The sequence below is a fragment of the Cavia porcellus genome, unplaced genomic scaffold (genome assembly GCF_034190915.1).
Source record: "Cavia porcellus strain 051 isolate PalLab524CR breed Dunkin Hartley unplaced genomic scaffold, mCavPor4.1 scaffold_13, whole genome shotgun sequence".
NCBI lineage: Eukaryota > Metazoa > Chordata > Mammalia > Rodentia > Caviidae > Cavia > Cavia porcellus.
Window position 1 is genome coordinate 18559851 of NW_026947496.1, and position 21755 is coordinate 18581605.

Here is a 21755-nt window from a genome sequence, read left to right on the forward strand (position 1 = left end):
TGCATGTAGAAGCCTGCGGCTTGCCTGTCTGCTCGCCTGAATTCCTTCCTTCCATCTTTCCCTTCCCTCCCTCCCTCCAGTTCGTCACAGTGGAAAACAGTGATCTGCTCTCAGAGGACGAGCTAGCCTTGGCACCCAGCCCTCACCACATGAAAATCCTCAGGATTCATCAGCCCCACTTAAGTGCAGTTTGGGCCCAAGCTAACCACCAGCCTTCGCGGTGCACTAATGCCACCTAGAGCTCGTGCATGGGAACGCAGCTTCCAGGTCACGCAGAGCCACGAACAAAGCAAAACAAAAGGGTTAGCTGTTTCAGTCTGAATAGTTTAGGTCAATAATAGAATAGATTTTAAAATTAAATCCCTTCCGTCCGTAAGCCCGACTTCCCATTGCTGAAAGTGGATTATCATCCATTAATCTTATTAAGATTAAAAAGCTCAAATTTGGCAGTTCTCAAAATAGAAATGGATGAGAGAGACAGAGACAGAGATAGACGGAGAGATAGAGAGAGACAGAGATAGGGAGATATAGTCAGAGACAGAGAGAGACTGAGATGATAGAGACTACAGAAACAGAGACAGAGGGAGAGGGGGCATCAGAGAGATGTGAAAATTAATTTTGCGTTTGTGTCACTTGACAGGTGTTATGGTTTGAGAAGTGGAGGGCAATTTAACGCCAGCTGGATTACATCAGCATGCACTGAGCAAAGATGCTCCACCTGAGGAGGGTTGCCAGGATAAATAGGTGGAGAAGAAGGGAGGTGTGGAGGGTTGAGGCATTAAGGAGGCATTGTGGGTTCTCCTACGAGTTGCTGTCTGAGCTGTTGGTTCTCCTAGAGAAACTTTGGTCTTCACATCGAGCATTGCTTCCTGGATCTAGAGGGGAAGACATGTGCTGCTTGGTCTCCAGGATGAACTCATCACTCTGCTTCCTGACATGTACCCGACTGTGTTTGTCGTCGGAGGAGCTCAGGGCCTCAGTGTCGCTGAGGATGGCTGTGGTCCCTTTCAAGATACCCCCGGTCTTTGTTGTGAGTGTCACTTCTCTGGCTCCAGCGGAAAACCCTCATCCCACTAGCACAGCTCCTTCATCCTGCTGGCATAGACTTTCTGGCTTCTACCGCTGACCCTTGGGTCTTCCTGGCACGGATTTGTAAAAGAGACTGGCGTGAGTCCTTCTTGTGGGCTCTGGACCTCCAGTTGGACTCGTGGGAAGCATTGTCCTGAGCTCTAGATTTTTATCTGGACTCATGTGGGACATTACCGTGGGGTTTAGGCTCTTGACTAAATAATCTATGTCTTTGGTGTTGTGGATAAATTTCCTACATTTTCCTGTGTTAACTCGCGGTGACCATTATAAAAATATTATAAACTCCATGTCCTGATCCTAGTTGTTCTCTGTGTACAAGCCCTGACGGCAACAACAGGTGAAGAAGCTGAAGCTCAAAGCGGTGGCTAGTTTCTCTTGTTAAAATCTCTGGCAAGTGGTGCTGGCAAGAGTGGAGGACGGGGCTCATTTTTTTTAATTTTTATTTTCAATTCCAAAATGAACTCATCAGTGAATCAACGTAAGACATGGCATTGTTCTGTAATAAGTAGTGGTCTTCTAAGTGGCCCACTCGGGGTCCTGGGAAGTGTGTGAATCTGCTTTCTCTGCAGAGGTCATGGTAGGGAAGACTCGGCGGGCCTTCTTCACCTTTCAGGGTGCCGTGTTGAGGGCACAGGTCCCTTTCCCAACAGCACACACCTCCAGATGGGGGGAGAAGTCTGTGACTCATCTGCAGGGGAAATGACCTTGTTAACTCTGTGTCCCAACCAGCATTTCTCAGCTAGAGGTGGGAGGTAGAGATGTGACCAAGGCAGCAGGAAGGAGGGTTCTTGGCGTCTTCTTTGTGCCACAGACTCTTTGGGGGAGTCTGTGGATTTATCCTAAGAAGGATGCATTCAAATGCATAAAAAGAAGGGAGATTGTGAGAAAATCAATTGCATGCAAATGAAGTTACCAAATTCTTTAAAATATGTGAGATTGTATTGTATATGTGTCTCAGTCAGCTCAGACTGCTGTAACAAAACACCACAGGCTGGGTGTCTTAACTAGCAGGCAGTTACTGCTCACCGCTCTGGAGGCTGGAAGTCCATGATCAACGTGCCAGCAGATTTGATTGCTGGTGAGGACCAACCTTCTGGCTTGCTCAGGGCTGCCCTCTTTCTCTGTCCTGTGTAAGAGAGCTCTAGTGAGCTCTGATTCCTCTCTTATCCATGAATTCATGGTTTGTAGTTAAGGAGTTGAGAAGCATCTTATAGCTCAGGGGATTAAGGAGCCCCTGACAAGTATGTCCACGGGATGGCCACATATGCCACCATGGTTCCAATATATGCTTCTCCCCCAGCCCTGTCCCTCTTTTTGGAACAGAGGACCTGGACCTGTTTGAGGACTGTCCTAATCTCAGTGTCTTTTTCTCACTGTGTGGGGTGAGTGTCAGTGGACTGAGCGGAGTTCCTCGCCAGAAGCTTCTCCCCTCAATGGGGAACTTGGCTTTATTTTCTGGGTGTATTAGGCAACCCACAGTTCTGTTTTACAGAAACAGTCCATTTCTACTGTTCAGGGCCAAATGGTTTCATTAGGAGAGTAAAAGGTAAAATGAAAAGAGAAGAGAGTTGGAAAACTGTCAGATCATCACAGAACTATCTTAGTAAACTAGAAACAAATTTTCTTCCATGATGTCCATATCTAAGCCACTCCAAGATGGATGAAAATACAGTTTCACCTTTTTAGGGAAAGTTGTTGGGAATATTTTAATATTACTCCTTTTGAGCCCATTCCATATTCACAGCATCTAAGGAGATTTTTAATTAGACTTTCTGATCACTAAGTGCAATGTCCCCTATTGCCACATTTGGCTGTTGCCTGCTTCTGAGTCCATTGTGTTATTAACACTTATCCAACATGTAAGGATTTAGACCTTGGAAGACCTCCAGTCTCTGCATGGCGGACATATACTTTGTGGCATTTCTGCAGCAGGACCTGCGCTGAGACTGTGGTGGGGAGGAAGGCCCTTCCTGGCAGCCAACCAGCTCAGGAAGCCGTCCCGCCTGCCCCCCCCCCAAAGCCTGGCAGTAGAGAGGTGGGGCAGGGGGGAAGTGAAGACTTGTCACGGGGCCAGCAGATGGGGGTGGAAGAAGGAAGGGGGAGGCCACTTATGCTTGGAATTTTTCAAAAGTTAGAGCCCAGCGATTCTTTTTGGAAAGGGAAGTTCTTACTAAGCCTCAGATACACCCATTCATTTCCCAAATTCCCTCCCCATTTCCAAGAACTGCCAAAGGGATAGTTTTAAAGTACACGGGCCACATCCAGCAATAAACTGGATGAGTACTCAACTGTTTCCCGCCTGCCATTCATGTCAACACAAATCCTCCATGGGAAGCACAAGCAGAGCTTTATGGGAAGACCTCTCGATTTTTCAATGTCTTTATTTTCTGAGAAGATAAAGACCAAAATACACGAACACCTCAGTTCACAAACACTTGTGTTGAGCAGTTGGTGAGCAGTTCAGTTCATGAACAAAAGCATTAGGCAAAATTTTGCTTCTGTTCGCCAAGTCCACATTGGGTGATGACCACGACACAGGCATCTTCCTCAGAATCGTGCAATGAGTTAAGTTTGTGAACCAAGATACCACCACACTGTTATTGGAGCTGAAGACCAACGCAGGATGTGGAATCTTTCATACCTTAAACGTTTCATTGTGATAAGCTCCCCTTTAGTTTTTGGCCATACACAATTAATGCAAATATAAGCATAATGTATCTTTTTTATTGAGTGTATATTATTTTGATATAATATCATGTACATTTTCTGATGATTGCTTACTGTCTGTTTATCAAATAGCTATAGTTGGAGATAATATGTGATAGTTTATTAATTGGGCTTGTTGCTGCATGATTTGATGTTCAGAGAAAGATTCCAGGCTCTTTTTGTTCTCTTCAAAGAATTAGTTGGGTCAGCCAAAGAACAGGTAAATGAAACTTTTTTTTTAAAGTAAAGGAAGAGAAGAAAAGAGTGAAGAAAAGAGAAGAGAAAGAATAGATGAGTCCTGCGGGCAGGACAGGCCCAGCAGAAACAGGAGGACAGCAGAAAGGGAAGTTGGCTGTGGGGACAAAGTCAGTGGCTGCATCTTTTTATGCCTTCCCAGACACGGACCATCAGCAGCTGCTCTGCTCACGAATCTGTGTTGTGATATACAGGTTACAATCTGTGGATCAGCCTTTCTTCCAGCTCAGCTTCCATTCCGTTTCAGCCAGCCTTCCATGCCCTAATCTCCTGCCTCATGCTTACATTATTATATATGTCTTTTCTAATTATTGGCTATTTTTGAAATATTTTCATCGTAACTTTTCAGAGTTTTTTCCTTCATTTGAATGAAGGAGAAATTCTCAGGTGTTGCATAATGAAAGCATGGGATATGAATCTTTTGGTTAATATATATTATCACATGTTTTGCAAACTGATAGGGCCAGTACACATGGAGGATATCACCAGCAATGAAAGATACCCCAATTTCATCATACTCCACCAACACAAGTCCTGTTGAAAGACTTTTGTGAATATAGGGGTTCTAAATTAGTCTTTCTTTTAATTTACATGCTATATGTAATCTTTCCCAATTTATCTAGCAAGAATTTCGTATGACACCACTTCATTAGACAGACTTCTTTATAGATGCTAACTCTCTGCTAGGCATATCCGAGGCAAGTGTTTTTATCACAAAGAAGTGTATTATGTGGCTGGGTTAATTTTTTTATTAACTTGGATTTCTTCTACTGTTCCACGTCTGCGAAAAGTATTCTCCACAGATTTATTTAATGTTATATTAAATCATTCTTATTTTTAAAAGCAGTTTTTAATGTTTCTAACTTTTTAGTCTTTGAACCCACCTGTGGTTCATTTAGCAATATTATGCCTGGCAGTTTTTCCTCAAAGCAGGATCAGAAGCCATTCCTGTAAGAGCCACTTGCAGCATGTGTTAAGAATCAGATTCTTGGACCTCCCAAATCTACTGAGGTAAAATCTATTGAGGTGGTCCAAGTCTAATCCTAAGGGAAAACATTGCACAAACCCGGATTGGGGCACACTGGGGAATATCAAATTGGTACTACTGCAGACACTGAAAGCCATGAAAAAGACTGAGAAGCTGTCATATACTAGTCACGAAGACTAACTCAGGTGCCCTGTATTAGATCCTGGAAACAGAGTAAGGTCAGTGATGGAAATACAGGGTGAAATCTCAAGACTGTTTGAGTTCAGTTAATAGCAATGTGGGAATGTTAATTTCTTTGTTTCGAGAAAATACCATAGCAACAACCCAAGGGAAACTGGTGGTGAGGGCTCTCCTGGAACAGTTTGCATTATCTTTGCAACTTTCCTACAAATCTGAAATTATTCTCAAGTAAGTATATCTTTAAAAAATGCATTGAGACTCTTCTACTCTGAGGATCTAACTGATGTCCTAATGGGCTAATATGGATCGTCTGGGTTTCCCACAGGTCGTTATAGGCACGAGGAATAACCTACCTCAACAAGGAGATGCTTCAATGATTTTCTCCCTGAAAATGATCTTGAACTGTCTCATGTGATTATGAGAATAAAGGCCAAGGAAAAACAAAGATAGCTTTTTATTAAAATAACCCTCAGCAAGTTAACTTTGATAAAGATAAATTGAGCTAAATAAAGATTGATGAATCTTTATTACTGCAGACCAAAAGTAGTTCTGAATTTTCTGTCTACAACCTGTGTGTGCTATTTTTATAGCCAAGATGAGAAAATGACATGCATAAATAGTCTGATTGGCTTATTTGGGCATGTCCTAGTAACTGTCAGCCTATGATTGGCTGAAGGCTCAGCAGCAATGACGGGTTGAGACTCTGCTATTTGTTACAAGGTAGAGTGCAGGCCCCATATACATTAATTTGCATTACAGGCTCACTCTGTACAGAAGCTGCTTTAGGCCAAACTTAATTCAATTTGATAATTTTCTCTTGAGAGTATACCAAGTCTGAAGGTCCTAAAGATACAGCCTTGAGTCCAAGGACATGACTTAAATCAGGAATCTGCACCCAGGCATGGCGGAAGAAAGGACAGCCCAGTGAGTAATTCTGGTGCCACTTTTAAGGGTCTATTCCCTATTTTGGGGGACCAGTGACCTCACATAGGTGACACAGCTTTCTGGAGTTATTTTCTTGTGAACACAAAGCAGGCCACAAGACCAGAAGACAATGAGTTGGGAGACACAGATTTGAATCTCAGGTCTGCTCTTCCCTTACTTCTGGTCCAAGTTCAGAAAAATACAAAATGGCCATGCAGGCCTTGGTGCACTGGCTGAGGGGCTTTTGAAGGCCTTTGGAGGAAGGCTGGAGACAGAGGCTGAGCTTCAAGTGTTCCCCTGTTTTTACCTCAGCATCTTGTACTATCTGGATTTATGTGGAAGCTTCTTTTGCAGAAAGAATTCCAAGATTTGAAGGCACTAACCTGCAGAAAGAGACTTCTCTGAGGTCCCTCTTAGTTTCAACCTTTGGTGACCGAGGAAATGGAAGGACCCACCATGCTTTTCATTGGGAATGATGTGTGTAGGGCAGGAAGCACATTGCATGGCTCACCACGGGACAACTTGAGGTAACATCCGCTCAGCCCTTTGCCGGGTCCTTCCAGGAGTTTCTTCACCTAAGCCTCTCATCCCCAGGTTCTGGCTCTGCAAGTGACAAACTGCCATGGCTCCCAGCCCAGGGTGTCTCCAAGTTGACCAGTCAACCGCAAGTGGAGTTTTCTTCTGAGGCAGTGCCTCGTTCAGTACCTTGGCATTGTAAATCTCCAGGGAATGGAGGTTTCCATTTCCTCCTTGACGCACCAAAATCTTCAAACTCCAAAAGGTTGAAGTTTGCCATGTTAGTTGTCTTAAATTCCTGAGTTTGTGAGGATTACAAGGGTGAAGTGTTGGACTTTGAATTACCACCTGCATTTTATAAATGACTGCATTCCCTGCAGTTTATAAATGAGTTAAATGAGGGTTTTTTGTTGTTAAAATATGAAAATAAATTGTTTTGGACAAAGAGGTGAAGGCAGTTATGATCATAGAGGATTTACATTTTTAAAAGAGGAAAGCCACTAAGATCATTGGTACCAGAGTAACTATTTACGCTGAATAGAAGATGTCTTTTCCAAAGTCTGAAAAATCATAAGGCTCGGTCTCATGCTTCATAGGGAAGGTTCAGATCTGGGGACAAGTGTCATTCATGAGAGTCATGGAAGTTCAACAGCTCTCAAGTCATATCTTGGGTAGTTTTTCTGCTGGGGTTAAAAGGGAGGCCCAGCTCTCACAGGTTTTTGCCAGGTGGCTACTGGGCCACTGTGCCGGTAACATAGTGCTCCAGAAAGCCCTGCAAGTACTCAAAAGTAGCACATTCTTTGGGGTCCTTTCTCCAACAGTAGGTCATGAGATTGTGCAGAGAGATGGGCAGCCATGTGGCATCCTGCACCCACTCCAGCATCTGTCAATTGTTCACACCTGTGTGTGCCACTTTTCCTTGGACGACCAGCTCTTAAGATTCCAAGGAGAACTGATTGTGAACCTCCCACCCTGGGATTCTTTAGGGACCACACCCCGAATAGGGAGCTTTGCACCTTGTCTTGCTGAGTACTCACTGTCGTCAATCAATTGGGCCAACCCAAAGTCAGCAATTTTGCAAATTAATCCGTCCATTGCTAGGGTGTTTGCTGATTGCAGGTTTCTGTGGCTAGAATTCATGCACTCAGTGTGAGCCATTTTCACAGCGAATTGCTGCTGTGTCCACAAAATTTGGCAATTTCAAAGTTCTTCTTTCACTTTCTTTTAAGAACTTCCTTTATTCATATACTCCATGACCATGTAGTTGGGTTTCTCAGATGCCACCGCAAATAGCTGGACCAATGTGTCCAGCTGTAACTTCATGATCTGTGTCTCCTCAGGGAGTCAGGGGACACTGTGCCTGGCTTAAGAAAGCCTGTGGTCTTTCCATTCCACATACCCATCCATAACTTCTCCAAACTGCCCATTTCCCAGTCTCTTGATCAACTGCAGGGATTCTCAAAGGATTTCCCAGACATCTTCAGTTGTGACAGACAGATTCTTAAACTTTGGCATTCCTTTGTGACAGGGGACTATGAATGAAAGCAGAAGCACATAACTCTCTTTCTTAGTAGTGCTGTCCAAGCAGCTGCCAAAGTATTTCAGGCTGGTCTCAGGTGGTGATGCAGTAGCCACTACGGTCAAGTTTGCAAATTTGATAGTGTTCGGCATGATCTCCTTTCTGATCACCACAATCATGGGTAGAAAGTGAGCAGGCACGTTTGGTGGTTTTGCTCTTGAGGATAAGAAAGGTAGCTCTTAGATTTCCAAAGTACAAAAGCTGTCACTCTTCTGCCCGGTTAGTGTCACCTGGAGCCACATCACTTCTGGGGATGTAACCCATCTCTAGTGGTCCAGGAGCAGGCTTCATACCACTCTCCTTCCAACCTGTTCAATATTTGAAAATTTTCTCTTTTGTGAAAGCTTAGGCATCTTCGGTCAGTGCTTCACTCATAAACAGCATCACTCTGAGTCGCAGTGTGAGACCAAGTGTTCCACCCCAAAGGTGGTGAGTCCTGGGTGTCCCGCCATGTGGACAGTGCTGTGTTTGGGATGGAGGTCCTGCCAGGGCTGGGTGCTGCTGCGGGGTACTGGGAGCTCTGCCATCCTTCTCCGCCCTCAATTTTGTTGTTTCTTTATCCATTCACTGCACACAGCCCATTGTCTAAATTCCAAACTTTCCATCAACTATCCCTAACTACGCATGCTCATGTCTTCTCAGACAGTGGTGGGAATGGTCTTTTTTCTGCATCCAGGTCAGCATCTTGCTTCTTCAAATGACTGTGTTGCACTGGGAGCTTGTTCACTCGGTCCTCTCCTACCCTCTTTCTGTGAGCTTCCAGTGGTCAGATCTTGTTCTGGGCTGGGCAATGCCTTTGTGCTTCAACTAAATACATTCTTTTTTTTAAAAAGTTGTATTAGTATATGTTTGTGATGCTTTGAGGGAGTTGGTAATATAATGTATGGCATCTTGGTCACTTTTATTCCTCCCCATTCTGTCTCCCCCCCTTCCCAGGTCTCCATCCTATCTCCAAGAAAGTTCCTGTTTCCTACCATCTCTTTTGTTTTGCTTTTAAAATATGTTTTGGATTTGTCATATCAGAGAACCCTTTCAGTATTTAACCTGTGTCTGATTTATTTAAATTAGTGTCATAGTCTCAATAGTCATCCATTTTCCCACAAATGACTCAAGTGGATCCTTCTTTATAGCTGAGTAGTACTCCACTGTGTATGCAAACACTGTTTTCTTTATCCATGGGCACAGTGTAGGGCACAGGTCCCTTCCATAATGTAGCTATTATGAATTGCGCTCCTATAAAAATGTGTATATGTATATCATTGTGATATAATGAATTTAACTAAAAACTAAAAATAAGAATTCTATTTAACTCAGCTGAGTGAATTGCTAAATCTGCTTAACTAGTTAACTCATGTGGGTTGGAGCAAGAAAAATGGTTATACCCAGGTGTCACCCCAAGTCTCCTTATGTTGATCTGGGGCACACCTGAAAATAAATTAAATTATCTCTGGGATTCTAATGCCCAGATGAGTTTGAGAACCACTGAGACAAAGGAAACACACTGAGAATGTACACACACACACACACACACACACACACACACACACACACTCACTTTAATGTCTTGAAATGGGTCTTTCTGAAAATACCATTTCATAACTCCGTGCCTTATTGTGTAAGACATTACAGAGAGAATATTTATTTCAAAAGAACTTCTGAGTCATGGGAATGCTCCCTTTCAAAGGGATGCTTCAACTAAAAGTCAGGTTTCAACTCTGTTTTGCCTTACGGTTCCTTCTTGCAACTTAAATTGCAACAGAAGCAGAAACACTGAAATGACATCCAGGATTTAGAGGCAGATCTATTTATCATCAGACACTGACTAGGAATCAATTGTTCCTCAAAATACGAGGCCCTGATCTCTGGTAGTCTAGGGCTTGCATGGGATAAGCAAGCAGAAAGTACAGAGGCAGAATGGTTTGTCAGCTGAGAATTGGTTCTTACAATATGCATCACAGTGACCAGCTATGCATCAGAGTGACCATCCATTTCTAAGAAACAAAAGCAACAGAAGTGTAACCAGAATTATTACTTGGGCAAACAACAAACTGAAGTGTACTGGCTGGGGGTGGGCACATCTTCCCCCTCTTTTAGCTTTCTTGCAAATCTTCTCAGGGCACGTTACATGTGATCTTCTAAGACAGGACCCAACTAGAAGCAGTAACACCGGAGTTGTCAGTGGCCCCAAGATGGGCCCTAGCCAAGGTTCCCAAGACTGAAAATTTCCATCAAGAGATTGTGAGTTGTTTCAGGATCTTTCCCTAAGCTGACTCTGAGAAGGCAGTGCAGGACCCTAGAAGAGTGTCCTGTGTGCCTTGGTGCTTGTTAAATCTTTATCATTTGCATGGGCCTTACTGGTTATTTTCTATTTTCTTGAGACAATCATTCACAGATACAAGGCAAAGCAAGTCAGCAGAAAAGACACAATGATCAAGGCAGGTAACGTGTCCGAGTAGGGAGCAATCCTGGGAGCAGTGTCCTCAGGCTTCAGTAGGGTGTAGACTGGAGAGTGTCTGGAGTGACCAGAGAAGGGTTTTGAGTGTTTTGTCTCTTCAGAATGAGTCCTGGAGGAGCTGTCTAGTTCAGGCAAATTTTCTAGAACTCTGAAAAGGTGGATCTAAAGCTGGATTTTTGAAATTGTAAAGTTAATATGCACCTGGGTTCTAAGTGTGTCCAGGAGTCTCTACAGGTATAGCTGATCTTTTAGCTAAAGTTTTATGGAGCTAGTTACAAGTTGTTTTTGTAGGGTTATATTTTATTTTCTTAACTTTTTAGAGCTTGCAGTCTGTATGCTAAATGTAGTTTTTGATTAGTTATGTCTGCTACAAATGCAGGCTCATTGTCTCTGCCAATGTCAAGGGTAGGCAATATCAAGGGATGATTTTTCACAGCAGGATCCTACAGATTTTTATTGCCTCTCAGCTCTGTTAGGCAATGCCTTGAGCCAGCCCAAGCAGGTATAGATGAGTGCTAAGTCTATCTGTATATCTTTAAATGGGGGAGGTCAGGGCAACACAGATACTGCAGCCTGAGCTGGCTGCTGGGTCATGGGTTTCAGTGCTGTGGTTTGAGCTTGCAGAACACACAGTGGGGGTAGATTTGGTTCTGATTAACATGAATCTTCCAGGAGTACTGGGTAAAATTTTTTGTCTGAGGTTCATGTTTATGTCAATCTGATCCCCAGAGGGAGCTTAGGAGTGCAGGTTTGGTGTCACTGGTGACAGGTTTCTAAACAGCAGCAGGAAGCTATAGCAGGAGAGCTTTGGCCAAAATAACTTTGTCCAAGGTGACCACAGCACATCTATCCTGTCAGACTCCATTCCCAACAGAGCTACTTCCATCTGTAAACTCAAGGTGTACTCAGCATCCTCATTCTTATGGTCATAACCTGCAAGCAGAAGGAGGCATCTTTTAAATCTAGACATGTAAACCAGGTGGCATCTGGATGTAACAGTCTAAAAAGAATAGTATTAAGATCCTGTACAGGCTGGTAATCCCATTGGGCTTTCTTTTATCAGGAGGAGAGGAGAAGGGAGGAGTGTTTCAAGGTGATTAACAATCTATCAGGGTTCAGAACTGCTGTGTAGCTGGATGCCTGTTTGTGCTTCCCATGGCATCTGACAGCAAGGAGGGCTGCAGTGAGGTGGCATGGTTGATGGCCAGGCCCAGAGGTGAGTCTTTGGCTCATAGCTCTGGGAGGAGAGTTTTCAGCATCACATCATGGATTGCTGTTCATCGGGTCGTACATTCCTCTCAGGGTCCTGTTAGAATTGTTAGATGACTCTCAATTTAGGACCACCCATGACATAAATAAATCAGAGACATGAGAAGCAATCTTTCAGAAAAGCAGATATTCCTGGTCACAATCTCCTTATTTTATATAGTGAAACTGTAGTTCAAGACCACACAGATATAATGAGTTGTAATGTGGCTTATAAAAGAGGTATCTAAATTTCTATTAAATCCAGCATAGAGCCCCATGGTGTCATAAATTTAACCCAAAACTAAATAATTCTGGCTATGATACTTTCCTCAAAAGGTTGTTCTGAGAATTACAATGAGCTAATGGATGTGAAAGAGCTTATTGAAAATAACAAAATAAGCATTGCCTTTTAAGTCCCCATTGTCTGCCAGATCCTGCTCCTGCCAGCGGGCAGACTTTTAATTCAGTTGTCAAGAGAGCCCTTTGTGAAAGGAATGAAGTCACCCCTCACTCAAGGTCACACCGTTAGGATGCTGTGACACCAGGACAGAGCCCAGTCCTGCGTCCTCCCAGTCCCCCTCGTCCATCCTGCTGTGTCTTTCTCACACTGAAGGGCCTTACAACCATTGGCAAGTGTTGTTATTAATGCCCTCTTAGAATATAGAGAGCCACCCACAGAGTGCACTAAAGAGCCCAGATAACAATAATAACTACCTAAGGACATTCGAACTGGTGGTTTCTTTCTGACTTATGAAAACCTTCTGACATCAATAGGGACAGTCCGTCTCTCTTTTGGCCTTGTAACTGCTGTGATCACAAAATGGTTTTGTGTTTGATGATGAAGATTGTCATTAAAAGCAAGACCTCACGGTTAAACTCTCTCCAAAGAGTGAGCTCTCGGATAACGAAGTGAAGAAAAGCAAAGTTTCATGATAAAATGCTAAACCGTGTAAGAAAGAGAGGAAACACATGGACAGAGAAAATCTTATTTGTCCAGCTTTTTATATGGTTGGATAGACCAGTAAAAATGATTATGTGTGGGAAAGAAGAGTCCCTTTGAAGTAGGAATGTATTGAGGTGGCCAGATTCTCTGAGTTTACCTCATTTTGGAAATTTGACTTTGGGTCTATGTAAATGTTTTATGTAACTACAAAATAAAATTAAATTGAAATAGAAGCAGTACTTAAAATCAAAAGCAACATTTTCTTCTGCCTCTTTGGAGCTTAAAAAAATTCAAAAGCAAAGTAAACTTGTTAATTTAGTACAGATGGGTCACCCACGTAGTGAACTATTTCATGTGACTTAAAAACATTGTGATTTAAGAGTCCATTTGGAGTATTTCAGACACTAAACAACTATAGATAAATTTTCAGTTGTGTTCAGTAATACTTATGAATCATATGCTCCTTTGGTAATTATATTAGTATTGTGCATCTGAAATTTGAATATATGTACAAATAATTATGGTAAAATTATTAGGAATCCTGATTTTTCTATTTAAAAGAGATACAAGTGTAAAATTCAACAGTTTATGTATGATGTGACCTCATAGTATATATTCTCTTGCAAAGCATTTCCCACCACTGCCCACTGAAAAGTCTATAAATAATCTAGCAATGTGTGTTCCTAGCATTCAGATATTTGGCTCGAAGTATCAACTTCTAATAAAAGGACTCAACATTTCTTGAAGAAATACCTCGTCCCAGGTCTGGAACAAGAAGCATACAAGAGGAACCTAGCACACACTGATTTACTGGAAAGTGAGGAGACTGTCAGGAACTTTTGGAGTTGTGTGACCAGAATACTGGAACTGACCTGAAGAGGCTCTCTTCAAAAAGAATAATAACTACAATAAACAGAACAACTACAGTGAATAGTAACGCATTCTGATGAAGGAATTTCAGATGGTAAAATGCAAAAAAAGAACAAAAATTGCATCTTTTAACCCCCGAGTCTGATCATGGGTTTAGGTCTATCTACCAGTTCACAGAAAATACAGAGGAACAGAGAAACAAGTTATAGCTGGAATCACGCAGGAGAAACAAGCAAGATCCAGGACAATATCTTGGACTCTCCAACAATGAAATTGCAAGGAAATAGAGAGGGAGGGAAACTGGTAAGAGTTGATTGGCTTCCCCCAAATCCTGTGTCAAAGTCTTAGTGTCTTGACTTGAGAATGGGCTTATTCAGAGGTGTTTACAGAAGTAACTAAATAATGAGGTAATTGGGGTGGGCCCTCATCCACTATAACTGGTATCTTTCTAAGGTGGGGAAACTGAGTCAGACAAACATGCTATATGACAATGAAGGCAAACTGTACTGATACACCTGTAAGCCAAAAGCACCGAAGATGACCAGCCACCACCAAAAGCTGAGAGAGAGGCCTAGAGCAGATTTTCCCCTGAGCTGGCTGAAGGAACCAGCCCTGCCAAGACCTCACTTTGGATCTCCAGCCTCCACAACTGGGAAGCAATACCTTTCTGTCGCATAACCTATCTGGCTCCTGGTTCTTCCCTACAGAAGCCTCAGAACTAAAATAGAAACTTATTGACTATGAGACTGGAGATATTACCCAAACTCCTGGGTGACCCTTGTTTGTATCTAGAGTTAAACCAGCAACCTGCAAAAATATACATTATGGGGTATGGTGTTTGATATTAAGAAATTGTAGGTTTTTAAAAACGGTGTAATAATGCCATGATGGCTGTGTTACAAAACGTGACCTATCCTGCAGGGACACATTAAACTACATTTGGATAAAGTTTGATATATGGGATGTGAGTCCAAACAAATCTTATGGCAAAGGAAGTAAATGCGTAGGGGTATACATAAAATAAGGCTGAAGAACTGAAAGTGGCTCAGGAAGTGGGGTGATAGGGACACTGATATTCTGGCAGGGATGCTGAGAAGTAGGAAGCTCAAATACGATCCATTTGCCAATTTCTAAATATTGCACACTTAGATTTTTCTAGTCACAGCTGGCTCCAGAATGCTGCTGTTCCACTTTCTATATGTTGGGTATGAGAAATTTTTAATTAAACAAACTGAAACAATAAACAAAACACACACACGTGTGTGCACACACACAAATGCACACACGCATGCACACACACAAATGCATACGCATGTGCACACACACACACACACATAGAGTTAAAAAACAATAGAACCTGGGAGCTCTGTCCTGGCTGGTGATGGACAAGGGAAGTAGCACCGACTGAATCCCAATTCTGCCAATCAGTAGCTGTGTGGCCTTAGATGGATCACTCTATCTCTCTGAAGCTGGTTCCTCAGACAATTGTTATCAAAGTTACTTGAGTCAACATAAATGGCTTTTTAAAAATGTTAAATATTGTCATCCTAGTAATGCTTGTTGATCAAACCAAACACTAAAAGGAAGCAGGTGAAATTAAGACCCAATGGTGTCAGCTATTAGCATGTCCCATAATCCACAAAGGCTGTAAAGGCGGTTACTGGGTCATCAGCGGGAACTTTTACAGCAGATGGTCCGGCACCCTAGGCCCGCATCGTGCATTTACTAAGCAAGGCCTTGGTGGTGTGGGGAGGACACTGGAGAGCTTGGTAGCATCATGCAGGCAGGAGTGCTGTCCCCGAAGGAACCTTGAACAGGGGGAAGGAGATAGCTTGGGCTGGCAAGGGCTCTGCCAGAGCCAAAGCTGGAATGGGGCCCTCATGTGTGCAGCCCCCAGCTCGCACGTCCTGTACAGGAGCGCAGTCAGGCCCCAGGGAGTCGCAGGGGCAGCCACAGGAGAAGGGAACCCACAGATGCCACGGGCAGGCTGTCAGGGACCCGGATTCAGGCAGGGCTGAGCTCCATCCTTTCCCTGGATGTAGGGTATCCTTTTCTCTCTCTTCATTGGCTTGGAAATCCACCTTCTTCCCCTCTGATGAATCCTGGGTTTGGGATGAGTTCCCTGTCCCTCAGCTCTCAAGGTGGGCCTCCCCATCCGCAAGGGCCTGTGTCACAAGGCAACAGGAAGCCGAGGCCTGGGGACATGGCCGCTCACCGACCCCTCTGGGAAAGTCAGGGGCTGGCGTTTCTCCAGCTTGTGTCCCTAAGCCTCAGAAATGTTATTTTCTTTATGGAAAAAAACACCTGCCCCCCAGTCTCCAAAGTGGATGCTGGATGGAGCCAGTCTTAGGGAGGATGCCTGTCTTCCATCCTACTCTGCAGAGCTGGGTCTTCAGGGCGCTCCCAGGGTGGCCTCAGCTGCAACCACAAGGCTTGCCGCTAGGGGCGCATTTTGCACCACAACGCCAGTCCAGGCTGGGGTGGGATGCAGGGAGCCAGCTGATCCCCGCCCCTTGCAGCTGACTGAATCCAGCAGTCCTCCTTACAGGTGGTTCCTCCAGAAGAAAGGGCGCCCAGAACAAGCAGCGTTAACCACAAACTCCAGACCGAATGGCAGCAGGCTTGGCATGAGCCGTGTGTTTGGGGGTTAAGACCTTGTTACTACCCTCTAACGTCGCAATTTGGGCTACTCAGAAGTTGTGAATGCTTTAGCAAATGAATTTCCCTTCATTTATTTATTTCTTCTTTCATTCACTCAGTAAAGTGACAGGGGCACTTCCTCTGACACATGTGGGCAGCACTGGGATAAATGGAACTGGCTCCAAACTCTAAAAGAAAGCACAGCATAGTGTTTAAGTACATGGGCTTAGAAACAGGCTGCTGTGTGCTCTTGGTCAGGCCACTCGGTGTCTCTGTGCATCAGTATTCTTATTGATGAAATAAAGAATTTAATGGCATTGCTTTCCCAGCTATGTCTGGCGGAATGAATCAGAAAACACACGAAAAACACTCAGAACAGCATCAAACAAGCAATAAGCACTTTTAAAAAAATTTATTTAAGGAGGAAAAAAAAAGCAGAGAAAGGGTACAAGTTATACAGATTTACAGAAAAAAATAAACAGTAGGAAATCACTAGTTAATGGATTACATATTGTCATCTTAGAAATAATTGTTCAAGTCACAAAATTAAAGCTTGTAAAGTGGACATTCCAACAGTGAGACTGCAAACAGTTCTGTTCAATGATCCAATAAAACTCAGTGATATCATTTTCTATCTTATACACTTAAATATACATGCAGTTATATCGTTTAGAGCACTTTCTTTTCCTCTCTTTTGTACAATAACAATTACACATTTTGGGTTTTGTTGCTCCCACAGTTCTTATTACTTTTTTGGAAGGGAGTAGAACCAAATGTGACCTAACAGAACAGAGGCAATCAAATCAAAAGGGTGGACATAATAGATAACGTAAAAGCATAATACAAGGTGATCAACAATGGTTACCATAATGCCTCCCGCTATCTCTAATAGAATTGCCTATATCATCAGTTATAATAAAATTGAACAAAACAGTAAAGAACAAAACTGACAAAACCAAAACATTGGAGACATTATAGGTCTTCAAAAGTAGATAAAAGTCAACGAGAATGGGCGTCATAATGAATCTCACTATCTTCACAGCTGTTGCCTAAACTTTTGAACCTGGTACTATCAAGCAAAACAGAATAGGGGGACATCAGTCAAAAACAAGATGGTGAGAGTACACAGGGCTTTAAATCAAGATAATGGAAAGTCAAAGTGGGTTACTATAATATATCCTGCTATTTTTTATTTATTTTTCCCTTAATTAAAAGGATAAAAATAAAAAAGTAAATAATGAAGTGGAGATTGAGATAAAAGAGGGCATAACAGCAAAACAGCACAGATCAAAACATAACCATTTAAGCAGAATAGTGTTTCACCGCTAGATAATCCTGACATAAAAGTAGTTACCATATTGTCTCTTTCCTTAAAATCTTTGAGTATAACTTTGTATACTGTAGCATCAAGTATATCAAAACAATGTAAAACCATTTAAGGGAATGAAAGCATTATGGGGTATTTAGAACCAACTAACAGAAAATGAACAATGGTTTCTGTATAATCTCCTTGTCTTTAAAAGTTTTTGCTTATACTATCGTACATAATGAAATCCAATAAGATACAACCTGTTTAGACCAATGGAGACAGAAGAACAAAAGCTTGATGAGACTTCAAAACAAGATGATACTAAATCAGTATTACCTATTAAGACATCATTTTCTCCAAAATAGCTGTTCCTATCATCCAATCTTCTCTGCCTCATTTCTGTTGAGCTCTTTTTCTGTCATTAGTTGTCAGTTTGTCTTCTTCATTTTTTCTGCTCCATTCATTGTGGCCTCTCTGCCACTATTTCTGGATTCTTTGTATTTTTCTTTTTTAGAATATCCTGCAGTATTCTCTGTAGAGTTGAATTGGTGGTTGCAAATTCCCCTAGTTCCTCTTTATCCTGGAAGCACCTTGTTTTGCCATCAATTTCCAGGGACAGTTGTGCAGGATATATCAATCTTGGCTGGAGATTATTATCTTTCAAAGCTTGAATTATTTCCCCCCACACTCTTCGTGATTTGATGGTTTGTGCAGAGAAATCTGCTGTAATTCTGATGGGTGTTCCCTTGTAAGTGGTCTGCTTCTTGTCTCTGACAGCTTTTAATATTCTGTTCTTGTATTGGATTTCTGGAATTTTTATTATTATATGCCTGGGTGTTTCTCTGTTTGGGTTGTAGGTGGCTGGGGTCCTGTATGCCTCATACATCTGAGTATCTTTACCTTTTGCTAAATTAGGAAAATTCTCCTGGATTATTTCTGTGAGTAGGTTTTGTAGCTCATTTGTTTGTGTCCCTACTTCTTTTTTTATATTCTTAATTCTTAAGTTATGGATCCTCTTATCATCTTCTAGTCTTTGTATTATTGCTGTTTGTTTCTTTGTTATTTTTAAGAAGTTTTTCATTTCATTCTCCCATATTACAAATATGCCCTCCAGATCAGATAGTCTGTCCTTAGTTTCTCTCAAGCTGTTATGCCAGTTTTCAATAGAGTTTTTAGTTTCCTGGTAGTCTCTTTGAACCTGCTTCACGTATTCTATGCTTTGTCTGTTTTCTCCATCAAACAATTCTCCCCTATTTTTCTGTTCTTCCATTCCACCATCTGTTTTTTCTTGGGTGGTGCTTAGCATTTCTCTAACTATTCTGCATACTTCTAGCTTCAGGTCATTGATAACTTCATTCCTGAACTGATCTATGAGGCTCTCTAGATGGCGCTTTATGTCTATTGGTGCGGTGTCCGCTATTGCCTGTTTCTCAGGATTGGGGGCTGAAGGGCCTTTCTTGTTGCTCCCTCTTCCCATATTCTTTGTTCCTTATATATGCAAGCGTATATAGGAGGCCCAGCTTCCCTCCCTGTCAGCCACAGCCTGATCGAATTGTGCCGGCTAGGTGTTCCCGCCCACCACAGCACACCAGGAAATTGTAGACCAGGCAGCCTACGCGGGGCCTGCCCCTCCAGGCCACCCTCAGGCTCTGGGATCTGGGTTGTACCAGCCCACTGGGTCTCCACCAGCGGCGTCACGTAGGCTAGGCACTTCTCACCAATCCCGCTTGAGAGGCGGATATGTGGCTGAAGTCGCTGCAGCGCCCTGCTCCCGCAAGTCTGCCCAGTCCCAGAATGTCTTCCGCTGGAGTCTCATTAAACTGTGGGAGAGTGTCAGTTTCTCTCACTCACCTTACCGCAAGTCAATGCACAGCTCCCTGCCCGTCCTGTTTTCAGCTCCGTTCGGCGATTCCCGTTCTCAGGTCTCTCTCCCTGCTGAGCCGATGTAGACGCAGCCGCCGCGCGGCGGGAAACCCAAATTGCGGCTTCCAATGGCACGGGCTCCAGCCTCCACACTGAGGCCCCTCTGTTCCTATTCTAGCACCAGGACTGCATTCCAAGTTGGTTCCTCTCAGCCCAGTTCGTTCCTGGGTCAGCAGAACATATCTCCACCTGCTTATGACTCCTTAGTCCGCACCATTCCTGAATTCTAAGCCGAGTCTTTTAGAGAGCCTCCGTAGCTGCTGCTATCTGTCTGCCATGTTCTCCCGGAAGTTTGATAAGCACTTTTTCTATTATTATTTTACTTTTTTTTTTTTTTTTTTTGGAACCGGGAACAAACTCATGACCTTGTGCCTGCTAGGCTGGCACTTGTGCCACTGAGCTAAATCCACAGCCCATATTATTATTATTAATGGCCCAGGGATAATTCTTCCAGATTTCTGGGTATCAGAGAAATTTAAAAGTGCTCCTTCCATACAAGGTGTGTTTTTCAGAAGTCCCCACACTATCCCACCTCAGGGCCTGTGGCCATGAGTTGCTGTCCAGGGCTGCTTCCTGGTAGCCAGGTGTCCTGACACACAGAAGGGAGACCAGGAGACTCTGCTCCAGGGCTCAAGATGCACTTGCCTTTGGGCCTCAGCCAGCTGGGCTTGTTCTGGGTGTTGCCAGCCCAGTATTTGTGCGTATCACCCCTACTGGCCCACACCTTTGTTTTGGTTTCCTGCCGCCAGTACAGGGTAATCTGCCTGATTTATTTTCCACAAAACAACATCCATGATTTTCTGTGCAAACCTGTTCTTAAAACCCTCAAAGTAAGCCAGACTTGGTGATACATGCCTGGAATCCCAGCACTCTGGGAGGCTGAGACAGCAAGGCTGCAAGGCTGCAAAGTTGAGCCCAGTTTGGGTGAATCAGCAATTTAGCAAGACCCTATCTCAAAATAAAAAGTATGAAAAGGTCTGGAAATGTAGCTCAATACAAAGGCCTTGCATTCAATCCCAAATACAATCAAGCAACAAACCAGGCAACCTCAAAGCCCCTGCTCGTGAGGATTTCAGTTGCAAGGGGAGAAGTCGTGCTCTGTAATGGTAGCAGTCCAGTTGTCTCCCAGAAGAGTGTGTAAAATCTAAGTAAAGGGAACCTTGTGGTTTGAGGATTTTTAAGAACAGGTTTGCACAGAAAATCATGGGTATTGTTTGTGGAAAATAAGTCAGGCAGATTACCCTGTGCCAGTGGCAGGAAATCAAGACAGAGGTATGGGCTGGTAAAGGATGATTCTCACATGTCCTGGGCTGGCGACAAGCAGAAGGAGCCCAGCTGGCCAAGGCCCAGCGGAAACAACTTAAGAGGTGGGAGCCTCTGGACTTCAACAGAAGAACAGGACAAACCAAGCAGGAAAAGCTGGTCCTTCTGAGACGGAAACCATAACGGGTTCCTTGGGCCCTTGCCCTCTCTTTGGGTTCTAAGACATGATAGAAGACTTTGCTTCATCACATCTTTTTTGATGGACCTGTGTCAGTCAGGTTTCGGTCCTCACAGTAAATGCTTGAGGTAGTCAATTTATAAAGGGAAAACATTTACTTGGACTCACCATTTTGGAGTTCTGACCCATAATTGGTTGGCTGGCCTTGTTGCTTTTAAGGTCTGTGACACAGAAGCACAACACGGTGGGGAGCACACTGGCGGAGCCCAATTGGCCACTTCATGGCGGCTGGGGTGGTGGACGGGGAGGGAGGGAGCGAGTGAGAAAGCAAGAAGGAGGAAGAGGAGACTTGGTCCCACAAACTCCTTGAAGGGCCCATCTCAGTGACCTGAAAGTCCTCCACCGGCCCACTCTCTTAAAGAGTCCACCACTTTCCAGGGCAGTGAGTTGCACACTAAGTCTCTAGCACATGGGCCTTTGAGGACTTCCCAGATCTAAGCTGTGATACCACCCTAGGTTACAAAGATGGCTGGACTCAGCACTGGACAGATGAGATCAGCAGCAGATTATGAGTCCCACCTTTTCACAGCTAGGGCAAGGAGGGCATAGTGGGCCATGTGGGTCCACAAAGAGATGGCACCTTGGATCAGAATGAATCACAGGGTCTCCTAGGGACAAGCCTATTGTTG

General features: G+C 43.5%; 1 pseudogene; it reads right to left on the minus strand.

Moving 5' to 3' along the window:
• Positions 1-7367: 7367 nt before the first annotated feature.
• LOC100727857 (tyrosine-protein kinase Fyn-like) lies at positions 7368-8819 on the minus strand (annotated as a pseudogene).
• Positions 8820-21755: the final 12936 nt, after the last annotated feature.